At 52.6% G+C, this 19,555-nt stretch overlaps 1 protein-coding gene across 2 annotated transcripts in view; it reads left to right on the top strand.

Annotated features, from left to right (window-relative positions):
* The window catches only part of PDXK (pyridoxal kinase), a 384,182-nt gene that overhangs the window by 348,661 nt on the left and 15,966 nt on the right, over positions 1-19,555 (top strand). The window lies entirely within an intron of this gene.

The raw sequence follows: 19,555 nt of genomic DNA, 5'->3' as shown, positions 1-19,555 counted from the left end.
TATTCCTACTGAGTGATAAAACATTCCATCAAGGGTGGCAAGTGAGTGTGAGCTCTGACTAGTTATTTGTGCTCGGCTATATATGATCAATATGCGGTCCCTGGTGGCAGACCAAATAGGTGCCCGCACGGAGCAGACGCCTTGGAGTGAGTGTGACTACAGATTGTCCTCTTACCCAGTGGAACCATGATGAAATATCAAAACATTTGACATATACAGAGTCCGTGATCTCAAAACAAGTGGTAACTGTGTATACACTTTTCAACTTATAATAAGTATGCGTCCAATGTGATGCAATAGGAGTGGAACCAGGGAGTTTAGTTCCCTAGGTCCTGATGAAAAGCCAATAGGGGCACGGCTTGAAACATGTTCACCTTTGAGGACACTAGGTACATAACAACTTAGAGTTCGAGGCATAGGAGCTGTAGATCATATGCTATGCATAGATCACCATCTAGTGTTGGGTCCGGATGTTTCCACTTTGTTTTTCTTCGAAGAAGTCTTTCCAGTCATGAGGTAGGTGACTCCTCCTTTCGGTAATAGTGCGCATGGGCATCGACTCCATTATTAGATCGTTTTTTTCTGCCATCGGGTTCGGATGTTAGTCAATGCGCTCTGGTTCGGATTCTCTCGGCGTGCAAGACATTCTACCTTGACAGCATTGTTTCCGATCGCGTATTTCATTCTTCGTATGTCATGTTTACTAACAGAAAAACACTTTTTCCATCGGAGAGCTCGTGGTAGACCGTCTGGCCTACCCGCGTCAGGTCAACCTGCAGTCAATGGGACGAACTCCATTTAAATTCTGCCCTCTGTGCCACCCGAAATACCCGCGCACTGACTCACACGAAGTGTACAACCTGTGCTTGTCTCCTGAGTACAGAGTGAACAGGACTGTGATGGGTGTAAAGCTTTCCGCTCCAAGAAGACGCATTGCGACCGCCGGGCTCGACGTCACGACATGCAGAGCCAGCACACACGCACCATTCTGTACCTCTTCGGGACTGAATCGGAGGAAGAATCCAGCGATGATATCGGGCCGAGAAAGAACAGGAACCGATCTCTGTTTCCGAGTACAGCTCCGACCAGGATGAAGACATCCCACAGGGACACCGTACTGTAAGTATGGATCCTCCCTCTTCCCGAAATCCACCTCAACCGAAAAAGAAGGCTACGAACCAACCAGCATCCTCGGGCTCTGTTCGGCACTGAGACCACGCTTCCGACGCCCCGCCTTCTGGCCTGGCACCGAAACCTACGATAAAGCCTTCCGGCTCCAAAAAAGCCTACGCCAAATCGGGCACCAAGCCGAAACCTTCGGGATCGAAATCTAAGTCCGGCACCGACCCTCAACACTCAGCACTGAAACACACTTCGGATCCGAAAACACTGGCCCCCAAACCTTCAACGCGAAAACAACTGCAGGCACTGAAATCACCAAAAAAAGCCTTGTTTCGACGAGCCACTAGAAAAACCGGACCCGAAATAAAAAGGGCTGTATATTCATCCAAAAACTGGGCATATCACCACCACAGTGACTCTGAAAAGAAGGACTGATGCTGAAGAGGAATATCACATTCCTTAGAAGAAGAGGACTGTCGGAACTAACACTTCTCCTCCTTCTCTTCCTCTTCCTATCCCATTTACTCCTTCTCCACAGTCTATAACTGTGCCTACGTCACCTCAGCACTCAACACAAACACCTGACAACCAGGAGGATGGGGATGATAACTGGGATGGGGATGATGATAGCCAATACCTGCAGACCCATGGGACGACTATAACATTAACTCGCCCACAGGCAATGATCCTGACTTATATCCTACCAAACCCTCTCCTCCAGATGACAGTGTAGATTACATTGAATTGCTGGGTAGAGCTGCCAATTACCATGGGGTGCAGCTCCACAAAGATTCCCCCGTAGATTTCCTTTTCAAGACCCTTAGCACTACCCAAAAGTCATCACACACTTTACCAACGCTCAAGGGTATGAACAGACATGTGGATGATATCTTTAGTGATCCTGTCAGGGCATGTATCATTACCCCTAGGGTAGACAAAAATATAAGTCTGCACCATATGACCCAGCGTACATTAGGGGACAATTACCGTTGGACTCGCTAGTAGTGTCTAACGCACGCAAAAGGGCTAACTCCCTAACCACAGGAGATGCAGACCCCCCAGATAAAGAATCTAAGCTTCTTGACGCTTCGGGTAAAGCAAGCGTTGCTAGCTATATACGACTGTGCCCATTGGGATGAGATGGAACAAGTGATCCAATATCTACCCCAAGAACCTAAGGCTAAAGTTGAATACCTGATAAGGGTGGGACAACTTATTTCCAACTATCAAATCGGGTGCTCCCTCGATGCTGCAGACACAGCTACCAGAGCAGTAAATACCAGTGTCGTTTTAGGAAGACACGCCTGGCTACACATCTCTGGATTCAAACCCGAGGTTCAATTCTCTATCCTAAATACACATTTTGATAAGGAACACCTTTTTGGCCCAGTGGTAGACACTTCACTAGAAAAGATGAAGAAAGACACAGAAGTGGCCAAATCCATGGGGGCGCTTCAGTCACCACAAGGCTGTGGTTCCTTTCGACGCTCTTTCTATCGACTGGGGTCCAAGAATTCTTCCTCTAAAATTACCTCCACCTACAAGGGTAATAACCAACTGTAACGAGGTGAGACTAAGCGGAAACGAGGAGTGGTGGACACCCGGAACTGACCACATAATGCATCCTTCATTGCAGACGGACCCCTGGGATTCAGGACAGGACGAACTTGAGGAAGAGGAACACGGCGCCTTTAATTGGGCGTTCACTGAGGAGGAGAACACTCCTTCTGTACACGTCAGCAACGCCGGATTGGATAAACCCCAGGAAGTGTTGTTTGTGGCGTGTGACATCACCCCGGAGGAGAAGGCGAGGAGCGGCGTTGGAGAGCGGGTTGGAGATTGCAGAGAAGGAGTACGAAGGATCCCCGAAGAACATCCAGGAGAAAGCGGAGAAGAGTCCCACGGAGAGCCAGGAGGCCAACGACCCCGTGAGCCGCCGTGCCACGCTCCCGGGGGAGGAGTGTGGCTGTCCCAGGTACGGCGGCGTATGGCGGCTTGGGTGGGAAGCAAGCGTGTGTGAATAGTGTAAATAGCCCCGTGTTCGTTATCCCTCGTCTTTTCCCTTCCTATAGTTTCCATTACCCCGCGTTTGTTCCTCACTGTCTGTAAGCCCGACTCACACCACTGACTTCAGCTAGTTGCACGTTGTCACCGGTGATCCCCAGTCTCACTACACCCGGCCCCAAGGTGCAATCCCCCAGACGACTTTGAAACTAACGGCACCCTCTCTGTTGGTCTTCTTTTACATGGGAAACCGGAGCCCGGGAAGTCGCCTATAGACCAGACCTTGAAGCGATTAGCTACGATCAGAACTCCAAGAAGGAGACAACCCGAACGCCAAAAACGGATCCCAGTCAGTTTGCCAAGGAAAGACTAACATTCAGAACCAGGAGGACTTTGATGTTAAAGTCAAAACGTGTGATTCCAATAAAACCATCTTTACCTCTACGACCCGGTGTATCTCTCATCCCTGACCCACAACCTGGTGTATCTCTCATCCCTGATCCACAAGCCCAGTCCACAGTGGTGTCAGAAGTGGGATCTACTCCCTCAGATCAAGACTCAGAAATGGGACAAGTCATCCAAACATTAATCGACGGGCAACAGAAGCTTGAATGGGCCATCAGCCAACAAATCAGCACAGCAGACGCAGATCGAGCCTTATTTCGCACCACAATGACTCAACAAATGGACAATCTGCAAAAAGTAGTCCAGACCCCGGGGACCGCAGTTTCACTGGATCGAAGGCCTGCCGGACCCCATCCTTCAGGAGTAGCCTTACAGAAGTATGTCATAGGTGAAGACCCGGACGCCTTCCTGGTCAATTTTGAGAGAGCGGCCCGCGCTTGTGGGTGGCCGGAAGAAAAGTGGCCCTTCTTTCTTGCACCCTTGTTAACGGGTGAAGCACAGACAGCGTACCAGGTCGCAAACCATGCGGGTACCTCCACATACACAGAGATCAAAGAGGTGATATTAGATCACCTAGGGATGGATGCAGAAGCTCAGGTTTCGGAAGGAAAAGGGTGTAACCGGGGAAAACCCGAAAACTTTGTATTTACGTCTTAAAATGGCTGCGGAAAAATGGTTAAAACCTGAAACCAGGAGCAAAGAAGACGTAATGACAAGTATAATCCTTGAGCAGTTCATGGAGGCATTACCCTATGGCACTCAAAGGTGGTTGAGGCAACATCCAGGACTGACTGCAGCTCAGGCAATTGAGATGGCGGCCAATTATACAAGGGCAGCACCTAGATCTTTTCCGTGGGAGTCGGAAAAAACCTCAAAGATACCAGCCCCTTCCACTAAAATAGAGAAAAAAAAGGCCGTCTATGAACCCTTGAAAACACGGCCCTTCCGCCCGGATGTAACCCCAATGAAGGGGCCCCAGTGCTTTGAATGCGGGGAGTGGGGCCATATAGCACGGTTGTGCCCCAGTAAAAAACCTGTTGAGGAACCCATGGAAGTTGGATATATACCCAAAACCGTGATGTACACCGCAGAAATGGGACCTTCATTTTATGTAAGGGTACGGGTGAACCACGTCCCTGTGAAAGCTCTCTTAGATTCGGGGTGCAGACAATCCGTTATAAGGGAAAAACTACTGTATCCCTCTCAGATAGGTCAGGAGGGCGTAGTGCACATCAGGTGTGTCCATGGGGACATTAAGACTTATCCCATCGCTCGCATCACTATACACCCGATAGGAAGGGAACCTTGCTCAGTGAGAGTAGGGGTGGTGGGGTCACTGCCCGAAGAACTGATCCTGGGGGTTGATAATCCGCATTTCTTGTCCTTATTTAAAAGAGAGTTAGACAGTCGTCCTGCTGAGGCTTACTTGACCGCTGAACCATGGGTCATAGACAGGGGGTTCAAATTTGCACAATCTAACGACCCTACCCTTTTGAATGCTTGGGAGGCCGCCCACATTACACAAACAACCGCCTCATCTCAAAGATACCCCCGCTTTAGTATTGATAATGATCTACTATATCGGGAAGGAAAGGAGGGAGATCATAGACAATTGGTGGTGCCAAAAGAATTCCGAGAACAGATATTGTTCTACGCACACACTCACTTAACAGCAGGACATAGCGGGGCAGAAAAAACCACCCAAAACATACTGCGTCTGTTTTACTGGCCAGGTATATATAAAGAGACAGAGGCCTATTGCCAACAATGTGAGGTGTGTCAGAGGAAAAATCTCACCAAACCCCCGTCGGTGCCATTACAACCCTTGCCCATTATCGGCAATCCATGGGAACGCGTGGGGATGGATCTTATAGGGCCTCTACCTCGCACCTCCAGGGGTCACACCTATGCCTTAGTGGTGGTGGACTATTCTACCAGATTCCCCGAGGCCTTTCCTCTGAGCGCCCCAACCACCAAGAATGTAGCAGAGAAGCTAGTAGATCTATTTTCAAGAGTTGGGTTTCCCCGTGAAATCCTAATGGATCAAGGGACACCCTTTGTTTCACTTATGATGATGGAGGTATGCAAAACACTGGATCTCCAACACATCCGCATTTCTGCTTACCACCCACAAACGGATGGTTTAGTGGAAAGATACAATAGGACATTAAAAGCCACCCTTAAAAAACTGTTGAGTTCAGAAAACAAGGACTGGGACAAAATGCTCCCGTTAGCTCTGTATGTGCTAAGAGCACAGGTCCAGAGTAGCCTCGGATATTCCCCCTTTGAGCTATTGTATGGCCGGCAACCGAGATCCCTACTCGAAATAACCAGAGAGGCATGGGAAAGAGAAGAGGCAAATGAACAACGCTCCCTACTCGACTACACCCAGCAGTTAAGGTCCAGATTAGGTAAGCTGAGAGATTTAGCCTATTCAAACCTGAAGTCGGCCCAAAGCCACCAAAAGCGATACTACGATAAGGGTAAACGATGGAGGTCCCTGAACAAAGGAGACTGGGCCCTAGTATTGCTCCCTTCCTCTACACAAAAGTTCAGGAGTGAATGGAAGGGACCTTACCAAGTACTAGAGAGATTCGGCAGTACCACCTATAGGTTACAAATGTCGCCCAATCGCAAACAAACCTTCCACATAAACCTCCTGAAGAAGTGGATAGGCCCAGTCCGACGAATTTCTAATCTGGTCCTACCTGAAGATAGTACTAAATCAACCCTAGAATACCTACCAGTCAATCCAGAGCTAACCGATGCGGAGAAACAGGAATTACTTAAAGGTCTTCGCCCTTTTGCTCCCCTGTTCTCAGACACACCTGGATGCACCCACTTGGCAGAACATGAGATTCATACAGCCAAAGGGAGTATAGTGAAACAAAGAGCATATCGCATCCCAGCCGCAAAAAGGGCAGACGTAAGAAAGGAAGTCGCTAGCATGCTAGATCTTGGTGTCATCAGACCATCAAAAAGCAACTGGTCATCCCCCATAGTCATGGTACCCAAGCCTGACGGGTCTACCCGTTTTTGCATGGACTTCAGGGCGTTAAACGCTGTTTCCACCTTTGATGCATTCCCCATACCCAGGGTAGATGAGCTGATCGAACAAATAGGGGAAGCCAAATATATAACGACTCTGGATTTAACAAAGGGGTATTGGCAGGTACCCCTAAGGGAGGAGGACCGCCACAAAACAGCTTTTGCCACCGAGGAAGGACTATATGAATTCAATGTCCTTCCTTTCGGACTCCATGGGGCACCTGCCACGTTCCAGAGACTCATGAATAAGGTATTGGCTCCCCATACCCGTTACAGTTCTGTTTATCTTGATGACATCGTCATCTTCAGTCACACATGGAAAGACCACTTAGAACACCTAACAAAAGTAATGGCCTCTTTGAGGGATGCCCGACTTCATGTAAATGCCAAGAAATCTCGAGCAGCATACCCAAAGGTGAAATATCTCGGGTTTATGCTAGGGGACGGTGTAATTGCACCCCAAGAAGAGAAAATAAAAGCCATCACAGAGACGCCCTTTCCCTCTACAAAAAGGGATCTAAGGGCATTTTTGGGCCTTATGGGCTACTATCGGCATTTTATAAAGAACTTCGACGACATAGCCACACCACTAACTAATCTATTGCAGAAGAACGTCAAAAACTCCCTACCTCAACCTCCTTCCCAAGAAGCCAGAAATGCCTTCCTCCACTTGAAGAAAGCCATTACCACCAGCCCTGTGCTTATACCTCCTGATTTCGAAAAACCCTTTTCCCTAGCCACAGACGCTTCAGATACGGGTAAAGGTGCAGTTCTTTCACAAATAGGGGAAGATAATGCAGAACATCCAATACTATACATAAGCCGTAAACTCCATCCACGTGAACGGAAATATCCCACTGTTGAGAAAGAGTGCCTAGCCATACGTTGGGCTGTTGATAAATTGCGTTATTACCTGGAGGGGAGGGCATTCACACTCTACTCTGATCATGCCCCTTTACAGTGGATGCAAAAGAACAGGACACAGAATGCCCGGATACTGCGGTGGTTTCTGTTTCTTCAACCCTTTGCCTTTACAGTAGTGCACAGGAAAGGGAGGGAAAATGGGAACGCGGATTTTCTCTCCCGTATGCCTGTTCTCCCCGATCGGGAGAATCCAGGGGGGGGGGGAGTGTAACGAGGTGAGACTAAGCGGAAACGAGGAGTGGTGGACACCCGGAACTGACCACGTAATGCCTCCTTCATTGCAGACGGACCCCTGGGATTCAGGACAGGACGAACTTGAGGAAGAGGAACACGGCGCCTTTAATTGGGCGTTCACTGAGGAGGAGAACACTCCTTCTGTACACGTCAGCAATGCCGGATTGGATAAACCCCAGGAAGTGTTGTTTGTGGCGTGTGACATCACCCCGGAGGAGAAGGCGAGGAGCGGCGTTGGAGAGCGGGTTGGAGATTGCAGAGAAGGAGTACGAAGGATCCCCGAAGAACATCCAGGAGGAAGCGGAGAAGAGTCCCACGGAGAGCCAGGAGGCCAACGACCCCGTGAGCCGTGCCACGCTCCCGGGGGGAGGAGTGTGGCTGTCCCAGGTACGGCGGCGTATGGCTGCTTGGGTGGGAAGCAAGCGTGTGTGAATCGTGTAAATAGCCCCGTGTTCGTTATCCCTCGTCTTTTCCCTTCCTATCGTTTCCATTACCCCGCGTTTGTTCCTCACTGTCTGTAAGCCCGACTCACACCACTGACTTCAGCTAGTTGCACGTTGTCACCGGTGATCCCCAGTCTCACCACACCCGGCCCCAAGGTGCAATCCCCCAGACGACTTTGAAACTAACGGCACCCTCTCTGTTGGTCTTCTTTTACATGGGAAACCGGAGCCCGGGAAGTCGCCTATAGACCAGACCTTGAAGCGATTAGCTACGATCAGAACTCCAAGAAGGAGACAACCCGAACGCCAAAAACGGATCCCAGTCAGTTTGTCAAGGAAAGACTAACATTCAGAACCAGGACGACTTTGATGTTAAAGTCAAAACGTGTGATTCCAATAAAACCATCTTTACCTCTACGACCCGGTGTATCTCTCATCCCTGACCCACAACCTGGTGTATCTCTCATCCCTGATCCACAAGCCCAGTCCACACCAACCCTCTGGCTCTAAAAACTACTTCAGAGAGGGTTACAGAAGAAATAACGGTAAGGGAAGACGTAGAGGTTCAAACACACGCACCTCCCCCTCCAATACAAACCAATGACTCATCTCTCCTTCCACCCGACCACCTAACACCCGATAGGGGAAGACTGTCAAATTTCTTATCAGCTTGGCAGTCAATAACAACAGATAAGTGGGTTCTACTAATTATCCACCTCTGGAGTTCATTAATACTCCTCCGAACATTCCCCCAAAGTCAAACAAACTCTCATTGGATCATCTACACCTCCTGAAACAAGAGGTACAGTCTCTACTTTTAAAAGGAGCTATCGAGCCCGTACCACTACAAAACCAAGGGTCGGGCGTGTACTCCTTTTACTTCCTAATACCAAAAAAGGACTGGTCTCTCAGACCAATCTTAGATAGCAACATTTTTACATACAGTCAGACCATTTTCACATGGTAACACTTCCACAGGTTCTACCTCTTTTGCAAAAAGGCGACTTTCTGTTTACCCTAGACTTAAAGGACGCCTACTTTCACATCCCAATCCACCCTGCTCATCGCAAATTTCTCAGGGTTGTGCTAGCATTATGCCAACATTACCACTTCAAAGTACTCCCATTCAGAGTCACCACTACCTCCAGAGTCTTCACAAAATGTCTGGCAGTAGTTGCTGTTCATCTCAGGAGGTAAAGCATCCATGTCTTCCCATACTTAGAAGTCTGGCTCATCAAAGCCAGCACGTACCAACAATTTCTCAAATACACGTCCATAACCATCAAGTTACTGCATCGACTAGGGTTCACCTTCAATGTGCCAAAGTCACATCTTCAGCCAGCCAATATGCAGATCTACCTAGGAGACACTTTAGATACTCAAAAGGCTCTGGTGTTTCCCAACTCAGACAGAATTCAGGCTTTGGTTCTTCAGTTTCAACCCAATCAATCTCTTCCAGCTCGGGCTTACATGCAACTGCTGGGGATGATGGCCTCTTGCATCATGATCGTCCTGCATGCCAGGCTCCACATGCGACCGCTTCAGGAATGCTTAGCCAGTCAGTGGAACCAGTCCCACGTATTAACCAATCTAGTGTTGGTAAGCGGCCGTACTCAATGCTCTCTGCAGTGGTGGAACACACAAACTCTGTCAAAGGTACGGCCCTTCATAGACCCGGTTCCACAGACAGTACTGACAGCGGATGTGCCTCGAACTGGCTGGGGAGCTCATCTACAGCAACAAACAGTACAAGGACTGTGGAGTCACCAACAAACGATGCTCCAAATCAACCATTTAGAGCTCATGGCCATGTTTCTGGCCCTCAAAGCTTTTCTAACCCGGCTAGCGGGAACAACTGTCCTGGTTTGTACCGACAACATAACAGTGATGTATTGCTTACAAAAACAGGTGCGGCACACTCCCTCCGACTGTCCCACGTAGCCCAGGTCATCTGGAGGTGGGCCAGTCACCACAAGATCTATCTCCTAGCAGAACATCTCCCAGATCTGCTAAGTCGCCAGACACAGCAAGTCCACGAATGGGAACTACACACTCAAGTTCTCCTCCCATTCTTTCAAATATGGGGCGTTCCAGACATAGACCTTTTCGCCACGCACCTAAACGCAAAATGCCCAAACTTCACGTCCAGGTATACACAGCCATTGTCCAAAGGCAATGCACTATGGATGAACTGGTCAGGGATATTTGTTTATGCTTTTCCGCCTCTCCCGCTTATTCCATTAGTGGTTCGGAAGCTCAGGCAGGCGTCCCTGACACTAATCCAGGTTGCTCCCTTATGGGCACGTCAACCATGGTTCACAACCCTATTGGAACTTGTTGGACAGGCCCCAGAAGGGAGCTCGCTCCCTCCCCGCACGACAGAGCCAGGACACCGACTCTACAGAAGCCACCCTCAGAAGCCACCCGTAACCCGTCCCCCACAGGACACCTGCTCCGAACATCTTTATATCACCGGCCTGGGCACCCACCAGCACCATTGCCCGGGCCCAGCCGCCATCTTGGACACTGCACCACGAGGCCGCGTGGCCTCAGCTCGACCCTAACCCTGGGCCTGGCCAGGCCCCGACATCCCGGCACCACCATCCACCCAGGAGGTGATCGGACCACTTGGCAGGTCAATGGGAGAGAGGAGTGTCGATGGCTCTTCCCCGCCAGGTGCCGATCGCCCCCAGCCTCCCCGGGCGCTGGCTCCACCCCCCTGCTGGGTGTCTGGACTCCCTCATCCCGGACCTCCCGACCTCCAAGTGCGAGGGTCCGGACATCAAAGGGCGCCAGACCTATAACTGGGGCAGCTCCAGAGCAGGAAGGCAGTTGTATCCTGGAGTCGAGAGACACCGTGAAGAACTCATCCTTGACGGACTGCTGGCGCTGCCGCAGCCCTGCCTTGTGAACTGTCGTCCTGACCGCTGGCGCTGCCGCGGCCTTCTGCAACCTTCATCCTCGTCGGGACCTGCTGGCGCTGCCGCTGCTCGTTGTAACTACCATCTTCGTCGGGACCTGCTGGCGCTGCCGCGGACCGTTGCTGCCTTCGATCTCATCGGGACCTGCTGGCGCTGCCGCGGCCCGTTTGCCTACAACACCGAGCTCGAGGATTGTGAGCTACCCATCATCTCATCGCACCTACCAGATTGGTAACAAGACTGTCCCGCTACCCCCTTTTCCCTCCAAGAGACTAAGAATCGAGGGGACCCCTGAGTCCAGACCTCCTTGTACCATTCTACCGTACTTCAGAATTGCCTATAAAGATCGTTAAACCTTATCTCTGTGTGGTGTCCATCTGTGGGGGGGAAGTTACTTGTCTGTACGATCGCTGGAGACGGCTCTCCCCGGAGACCTCTCCTCTTGTCCTCGGCCGACCCTCCAGGTCCCGTCTAACATTGGTGGCCAGCGGCACGATCCGAATCAACGCGTACCGTACAGAGAGTAACTCACCCCACGACAAAAAACCACAATGACAACCAAAGAGAGCGGATCCACCGAGAAATTCCAGATGGATAAATTGGAGGAGTACAACCATCGAGAGTTAAAACAGTTCTGTATAGAACTAGGCATTGCTACCACCGGTCTGAGCACGAAAGACGACTTCAAGCACGCCATAGAGTCTTGGGCGGAAACCGGGGCCGTCAGACCCCGGGACCAAAACGTCGAAGCATCAGAGACCAACACCACTTCTCCCGAAGAACGAAGAGCGGGTCTCTCACAGGAAGAGATCCAAGAAAGAGACAAAACCAGACTCCACGAGTTAGAGTTGGCACGGCTCAAGTTGGACGGAGAGCTAAAACTAGCTGAGCAAAAACTGAACTTAGAACACTTACGGCTCCGAGAAGAGCGGGAAGAAAAGCAAAGACAAAGAGAACTCGAAGAAAAGAGATTGGCGTACGAACACGAGCGCAAACTAGCTGAAATTGAACTACGAAAGCAAAACAAAGAACTAGGGGTGCCCGAGCAACCGCGCACCCCGGGCGCTACGGAACAAAAAGTCCACATTCCCAAGGATGTCGTCCGAGAATATTATCGGAACGACGACATACAACAGTGGTTCAAGGCCTATGAGATCGCCATGACCTCCCACCGGATCGATCGAAGTGACTGGGGAGCCGGTCTGTGGGGGAGGTTCGTCAATGAAGGCCGCGATGCCCTGCTACAGCTCCCGGACCATCAAATGACCACATGAAGGCCGCCCTCCTCACTAGATATGGACTCACACCCGAGATGTACCGCCAGAGGTTCCGCGATTGCACCCGGATCCCGGGTACAACTTGGGTGGAATATGTGAACTATTTTAGCAGAGCCTTCGAAGGGTGGATCAAGGGTAGCCGAGTCACTACCTACGAACAACTCTTCAATCTCATTGTATGGGAGCACCTCTCCAACAACTGCTTCGTCGAGCTCAGGCAGCACCTCCTCGACAGTAAACTGACTGACCCTCGGCAGCTCGCCGCTGAGGCTGACCGTTGGGAGAGCACCCGAGTGGGCCGGAGTGGGCCAACCGAGCAAAACCGAAACAACCAAGGTCACCATCGTCCCCGAGGAGGAGGAGGAGGCCAGGGCCGGGGTAAGGATGCCGCCCCAACAGCTCCCGTCAACAACACCCCGCCCCCGGCTGGGCGGGGGAACACTCCGATGCGGCCAGGGTTCCGAGCCAATGTCACGTGCCATCGGTGCCAGCGGGTCCGACACTATGCCAACGACCCGAACTGCCCCAAGAACCAGGCTCCCGGGCCCCGCCAGGTCGTGGCCGCCGCCCTAGGAGAAGAACAAGCTTCCGAAGAGCAGGAAGAATACCAGCAAGAACAGCCTGAGTGGGAACCTGCCGCCATGGTCCTGGCTTGCCTAAGGGGAAGAGACATGGTCCCGCGGGTCCCCCTACCCGCCAACACCAGAAAATATAGCCAGTGGGTGAATATAAATGGACGCAAGGCCGAAGCTCTGCGTGACACAGGGGCCAGTGTGACGGCCGTCCGCTGTCACCTGGTGACCCCGGAACAAATCCTGCCAAACGTCCTTTGCCCTGTCCGATCAGCCGACAATTCCGAGAGCCTATGTCGGATGGCCTGTGTCCCCTTCGAATGGGGAGGAGTGTCCAGCATGCTGAAAGTGACTGTCCGCGACGATGCCCCCGTGGACTGCCTCCTGGGGAACGATCTCGAGAGTTCCCCGTGGGCGGCCGTTGAAAGAAGAGAACACCTGGGGATGCTGGGCCTCCCCGACTGGGCGTGCGTAACCACCCGGTCCATGGCGGCCCGTGCCATCCCCAGACCAGAAGAGCCCGAATGGCCAGCACCTCCTCCCTCGATCGCTCCAGAGGAAGACGCCGGCCGCCCTGACCCCCCAGAACAAGCCCCGGAGGAGCCCGCTCAGCCTCAGGACCTTCCAGACCTGGCTCAGTGGCGTCACGAGGGGGGGCCCACCCAAGAACAATTTCGGCAGGAGCAAAAGACCTGTCCCTCCCTCGAGGGACTCCGCCAGCAAGCCCTCGCCCAGAGCGCGGGAGACACCACCGGGGCGCACTGGATCTACTGGGACAACGACCTATTGTACAGCGAGCAGAGAATTGCAGAATTGGGGGCCAGTCGGGTATTGGTGGTACCCCTCCGTTTCAGAGACTTCCTCTTAAACTTGGCCCACGATGTCCCCCTGGCTGGGCACCTGGGGCAAGATAAAACCTACAACCGCCTGGTGACACACTTTTACTGGCCCAAGATGCGAAACGACGTTTCCAACCACTGCCGGGCCTGCCCCACCTGCCAGGCCAGCGGCAAGAGCGGCCGAAAACTCAAGGCCCCCCTGCAGCCATTCCCCGTTGTCACCACCCCGTTCGAACGAGTGGGAATAGACATTGTGGGGCCCCTGGACCCCCGGACAGCGCAAGGGCACCGCTTCATCCTGGTCCTGGTGGACCACGCCACCCGTTATCCTGAGGCCATCCCCCTTCGAACAGTGACAGCACCAGTAGTAGGCCGGGCCTTGATGGGGATCTTCTCGCGAGTGGGCTTCCCCCGGGAGGTCGTCAGTGACCGGGGCACGAACTTTATTTCAAAGTACATGAAATCCCTCTGGCAGCAGTGCGGGGTCACCTACCGTTTCACAACCCCCTATCACCCGCAAGGAAACGGACTGGTCGAGCGGTTCAACCGCACCCTCAAGGGAATGATTATGGGGCTGGAGGAGCCCCTAAGCCGCCAGTGGGACGTGCTACTACCGTGCCTCCTCTTCCCCTACAGAGAAGTCCCCCAGAAGTCCCTCGGCTTCAGCCCTTTCGAGCTCCTGTACGGGCACCCTGTCCGGGGACCCCTCTGCCTAGTGAAAGAGGAATGGGAGATGGCCCCCCTGAAAACCCCTCCGGATGTCTACAAGTACCTCCTGACCCTCTGCAACCAGACCAGACGATTCAGGGAAATCGCTAAAGCCAACCTCGAGGCTAGTCAGGAGGACATGAAGAAATGGTACGATCAACATGCCTCCTCCATTGAGTTCGAACCTGGGCAGCAGGTGTGGGTGATGTCCCCCACCGAACCTTGTGCCTTGCAAGATAAATGGACAGGACCCTTCAAGGTGGTCGAACGCAAGGGCCCTGTCACCTATCTCATCGACATGGAGTCCCCCCGAAACCCCCTCCGGGTCCTCCACGCCAACAGACTCAAACCACACTTTGTGCGCTCGGAACTCAGCCTCCTGATGGCCACAGACAGTGGGGCGGAAGAAGACTCCGAGCCCTCCCTGACCTGCTGAGGACCCGGGAGAGAGATGGATCCGTGGATGGGGTCCGACTCTCCGACGCCCTGACCCCGGAGCAGCGCCAAGGCTGTCGGGCCCTCCTGTTGCAATTTGCGGACCTATTTTCCCTCACCCCCGGGGTCACCCCCTGGTGCCTTCACGACGTGGATACTGGGGACAGCCCCCCTATCCGTCACCGGGCCTATCGAGTCCCGGACCGGGTGCGAGCCTGCATCCACGAAGAGGTCACAAAAATGCTCGCACTCTGGGTCATCGAGCCCTCAGACAGCCCCTGGGCCAGCCCGGTCGTACTGGTACCCAAGGCGGCCGCCCCGGGCACCACCCCCGAGCTCCGGTTCTGCGTTGACTATCGGGGTCTGAACGCTGTCACCCGAACCGACGCTCATCCTATCCCCCGAGCAGATGAACTGATCTACCGCATGGGGGCTGCCCGCTACCTAAGCATCTTCGACCTGACAGCGGGCTACTGGCAGATCGGCCTCACCCCCAGGGCACAAGAACGATCCGCTTTCTCCACCCCGGATGGGCACTACCAGTTCACCGTGATGCCCTTCGGCATGAAGAACGCTCCAGCCACTTTTCAAAGACTTGTGAACCAGGTATTGGCAGGCCTCGAAGACTTCAGCGCTGCCTACCTGGACGATATCGCAGTATACAGCCGCCACTGGTCAGACCACCTCTGCCACCTCCGAGCGGTCCTCCAGGCCCTTCAGCGGGCTGGCCTCACCATCAAGGCCAGCAAATGCCAAATCGGCCAAGGGTCAGTGACCTACCTTGGACACCAAGTGGGGATTGGTCTGGTGGCCCCACTCCAACTCAAGATCGCTGCCATCCAGTCCTGGCAGGCCCCCATCACCCAAACTGAGGTACGAGCCTTCTTGGGGCTCACCGGGTACTACCGGAGGTTTGTGAAGGACTACGGCAGCATTGTGGGGCCCCTCACGGAACTCACCTCCAAGAAGCATCCCAAAACGGTCAACTGGACCCCCGACTGTCAAGCGGCCTTCGAGAAACTGAAGGCCGCCATGTGCACCGCCCCGGTGCTCCAGGCCCCCGACTACAGCCGTGAGTTTATAGTCCAGACGGACGCCTCGGACCATGGCATTGGGGCTGTCCTCTCGCAGCTCAACTCCGAAGGGGTCGACCAGCCAGTGGCCTTCATCAGCCGGCGCCTACTGGCCCGAGAACAGCGCTGGAGTACCATCGAGCGGGAGGCCTTCGCAGTGGTGTGGGCCCTCAAGAAACTCCGGCCTTACCTCTTCGGTACTCACTTCCGGGTACAAACAGACCATCGCCCCCTGCAGTGGTTAATGCAGATGCGGGGGGAGAATCCCAAACTACTGCGATGGTCCATCTCCCTGCAAGGGATGAACTTCACTGTGGAGTATCGCCCTGGTCAAGATCATGCCAATGCGGATGGCCTGTCACGCTTTTTCCGCCTCGACGGAGAGAGTCCCCAAGAGGATGGGTGACTCTCCCCGCCTTCAGCTGGGGGGGACGCATGTTGGACAGGCCCCAGAAGGGAGCTCGCTCCCTCCCCGCACGACAGAGCCAGGACACCGACTCTACAGAAGCCACCCTCAGAAGCCACCCGTAACCCGTCCCCCACGGGACACCTGCCCCGAACATCTTCATATCACCGGCCTGGGCACCCACCAGCACCATTGCCCGGGCCCAGCCGCCATCTTGGACACTGCACCACGAGGCCGCGTGGCCTCAGCTCGACCCTAACCCTGGGCCTGGCCAGGCCCCGACATCCCGGCACCACCATCCACCCAGGAGGTGATCGGACCGCTTGGCAGGTCAATGGGAGAGAGGAGTGTCGCTGGCTCTCCCCCGCCAGGTGACGATCGCCCCCAGCCTCCCCGGGCGCTGGCTCCACCCCCCTGCTGGGTGTCTGGACTCCCTCATCCCGGACCTCCCGACCTCCAAGTGCGAGGGTCCGGACATCAAAGGGCGCCAGACCTATAACTGGGGCAGCTCCAGAGCAGGAAGGCAGTTGTATCCTGGAGTCGAGAGACACAGTGAAGAACTCATCCTTGACGGACTGCTGGCGCTGCCGCAGCCCTGCCTTGTGAACTGTCGTCCTGACCGCTGGCGCTGCCGCGGCCTTCTGCAACCTTCATCCTCGTCGGGACCTGCTGGCGCTGCCGCGGCTCGTTGTAACTACCATCTTCGTCGGGACCTGCTGGCGCTGCCGCGGACCGTTGCTGCCTTCGATCTCATCGGGACCTGCTGGCGCTGCCGCGGCCCGTTTGCCTACAACACCGAGCTCGAGGATTGTGAGCTACCCATCATCTCATCGCACCTACCAGATTGGTAACAAGACTGTCCCGCTACCCCCTTTTCCCTCCAAGAGACTAAGAATCGAGGGGACCCCTGAGTCCAGACCTCCTTGTACCATTCTACCGTACTTCAGAATTGCCTATAAAGATCGTTAAACCTTATCTCTGTGTGGTGTCCATCTGTGGGGGGGAAGTTACTTGTCTGTACGATCGCTGGAGACGGCTCTCCCCGGAGACCTCTCCTCTTGTCCTCGGCCGACCCTCCAGGTCCCGTCTAACAGAACTCTCAGTAGTTCCTCCTCAAAAACTACATCGTACACCCAAACTCCTCACACAGAGCCATAGAGACGTAAGACACCAGTCAACTTGGAGTTTGGCTATCCTAATCTACCACCAGACTGTATGAATATCATCAAAGAAGCTAGACGTCCCACCACAAGAGCCTGCTATGCAGCAAAGTGGAAGCGGTTTGTGTTTTACTGTAATAACAACTAAACCAACCCACTTGCTGCTTCTGTCCAAAACATTATATGCTGTTTGTTACATCTACAACGTTCCAATTTAGCATACATGTCCATACATTTACATCTAGCTGCAATAGCTGCATACCTACAAAAAAGACAACATCTATCTCTTTTTAGATTACCTGTCATCAAAGCGTTTCTGGAAGGACTCAAAGAGTTATTCCCCCAAGACGTCCACCTGCTCCAGTATGGAATCTCAATATTGTCCTCACCAGACTAATGAATCCACCCTTTGAGCCGTTGCACAAGTGTGAACTGCAATTTCTTACATGGAAAACTGCTTTCCTGGTGGCTATCACATCACTCAGAAGAGTAAGTGAGCTTCAGGCATTAACTATAGAAGAAACTTTTTTTACAAATGCACCAAAATAAAGTAATTCTTCGGACTAATCCTAAATTCCTTCCTAAATTCATTTCTGCTTTTCACTTCAATCAATCTGTTGAGTTACCTGTGTTCTTCCCTCAACCAGGTTCAGTAGCAGAACGTGCTCTACACACATTAGATGCAATAAGGGCATGTGTTATATAGAAAGGACAAAACCTTTCTGTAACACAAATCAACTTTTTGTCGCTTTTGCTCCACCACATAAAGGCAAACCCAAGATCAGGAATTGCAAGGTGGATAGGTAAATGCATTCAAATCTGCTACGCAAAAGCAAAACGAACATTAACACTTCCCCCTGGAGCACACTCTACACGCAAACTGGGGGCTTCTACGGCATTCTTAGGAAATATACCCATAGATGACATATGCAAAGCTGCAACATGGTCTACACCTCACACATTCACAAAACCCTATTGTGTAGATGTGTTAGCAAGACAACAAGCTAGAGTGGGCCAAGCAGTTTTACGTACACTATTTCAGACCACTACAACAGATACAGGTTAGCCACCGCTTTGGGAGATACCTGCTATATAGTCTATGCATAGCATACGATCCACAGCTCATAAGCCTCGAACGGAAAATGCTACTTCCTCAGTATGCATCTGTTCTTGGCATGTAGAGCTGTAGAGTCATATGTGCCCACCCACCTCCCTGGGTACCTCTAACTGTTGCAGTAACATCTTCCTTAGATACATGCATTCACGGGCATCTCCTTTTACTACTCCGACTATCTCCATTATCACCCTCTGCGGTAAAACAATCTAACAATGGAGTCGGTGCCAATGCGCACTATCACCGAAAGGAGGAGTCCCCTACCACATGACTGGAAAGACTTCTTCGAAGAAAAACAAAGTGCAAACACCCGGACCCAACACTAGATGGCGATCTATGCATAACATATGACTCTACAACTCTATATGCCAAGAACAGATGCATACTGGGTATTAAGCATTTTCCTTCCTAATCTTCCCCTTTTTAATCATACCGACTGGTGGTCAGAATAAATAGGACGGACCAACCAGCCAGGAATTTGTAAGATACACCCCAGCACAGAATAACCCCCACTCCTCTTTTAACATCATTTTCTTATCACCTTCAGTGCGGCGCAAATGTTTGCGCTGTGCTGAAGGTTCTAAGAAACGGGCGTGGCTGTGAAACGGTTCCGTCATGAGCACAGCCCAACCGGCGCTCGTGATGGAACCGTTCTGTCACAAGCATTAAAGGGGTTAATCATTATAGATTCAACTTAAGTGCTCCCACGTAATCCGTAGGTCGCAGCACGCCCTTTCTGCACCGGAATGGGATGGACCCAATGATGAAGCATGCCACCAAGGCGTAACCCTGGTCGGTGAGGGTTTTATAATAAAATGCATTTCTTCTCCAGGGAGGTTTAGTCTACTTTTGCAAGGCTGGGTTCCCATT

The sequence above is a fragment of the Lissotriton vulgaris genome, chromosome 8 (assembly GCF_964263255.1).
Source record: "Lissotriton vulgaris chromosome 8, aLisVul1.2, whole genome shotgun sequence".
NCBI classification, from domain to species: Eukaryota; Metazoa; Chordata; class Amphibia; order Caudata; family Salamandridae; genus Lissotriton; species Lissotriton vulgaris.
This window is presented reverse-complemented; position numbering and strand designations above follow the sequence as displayed.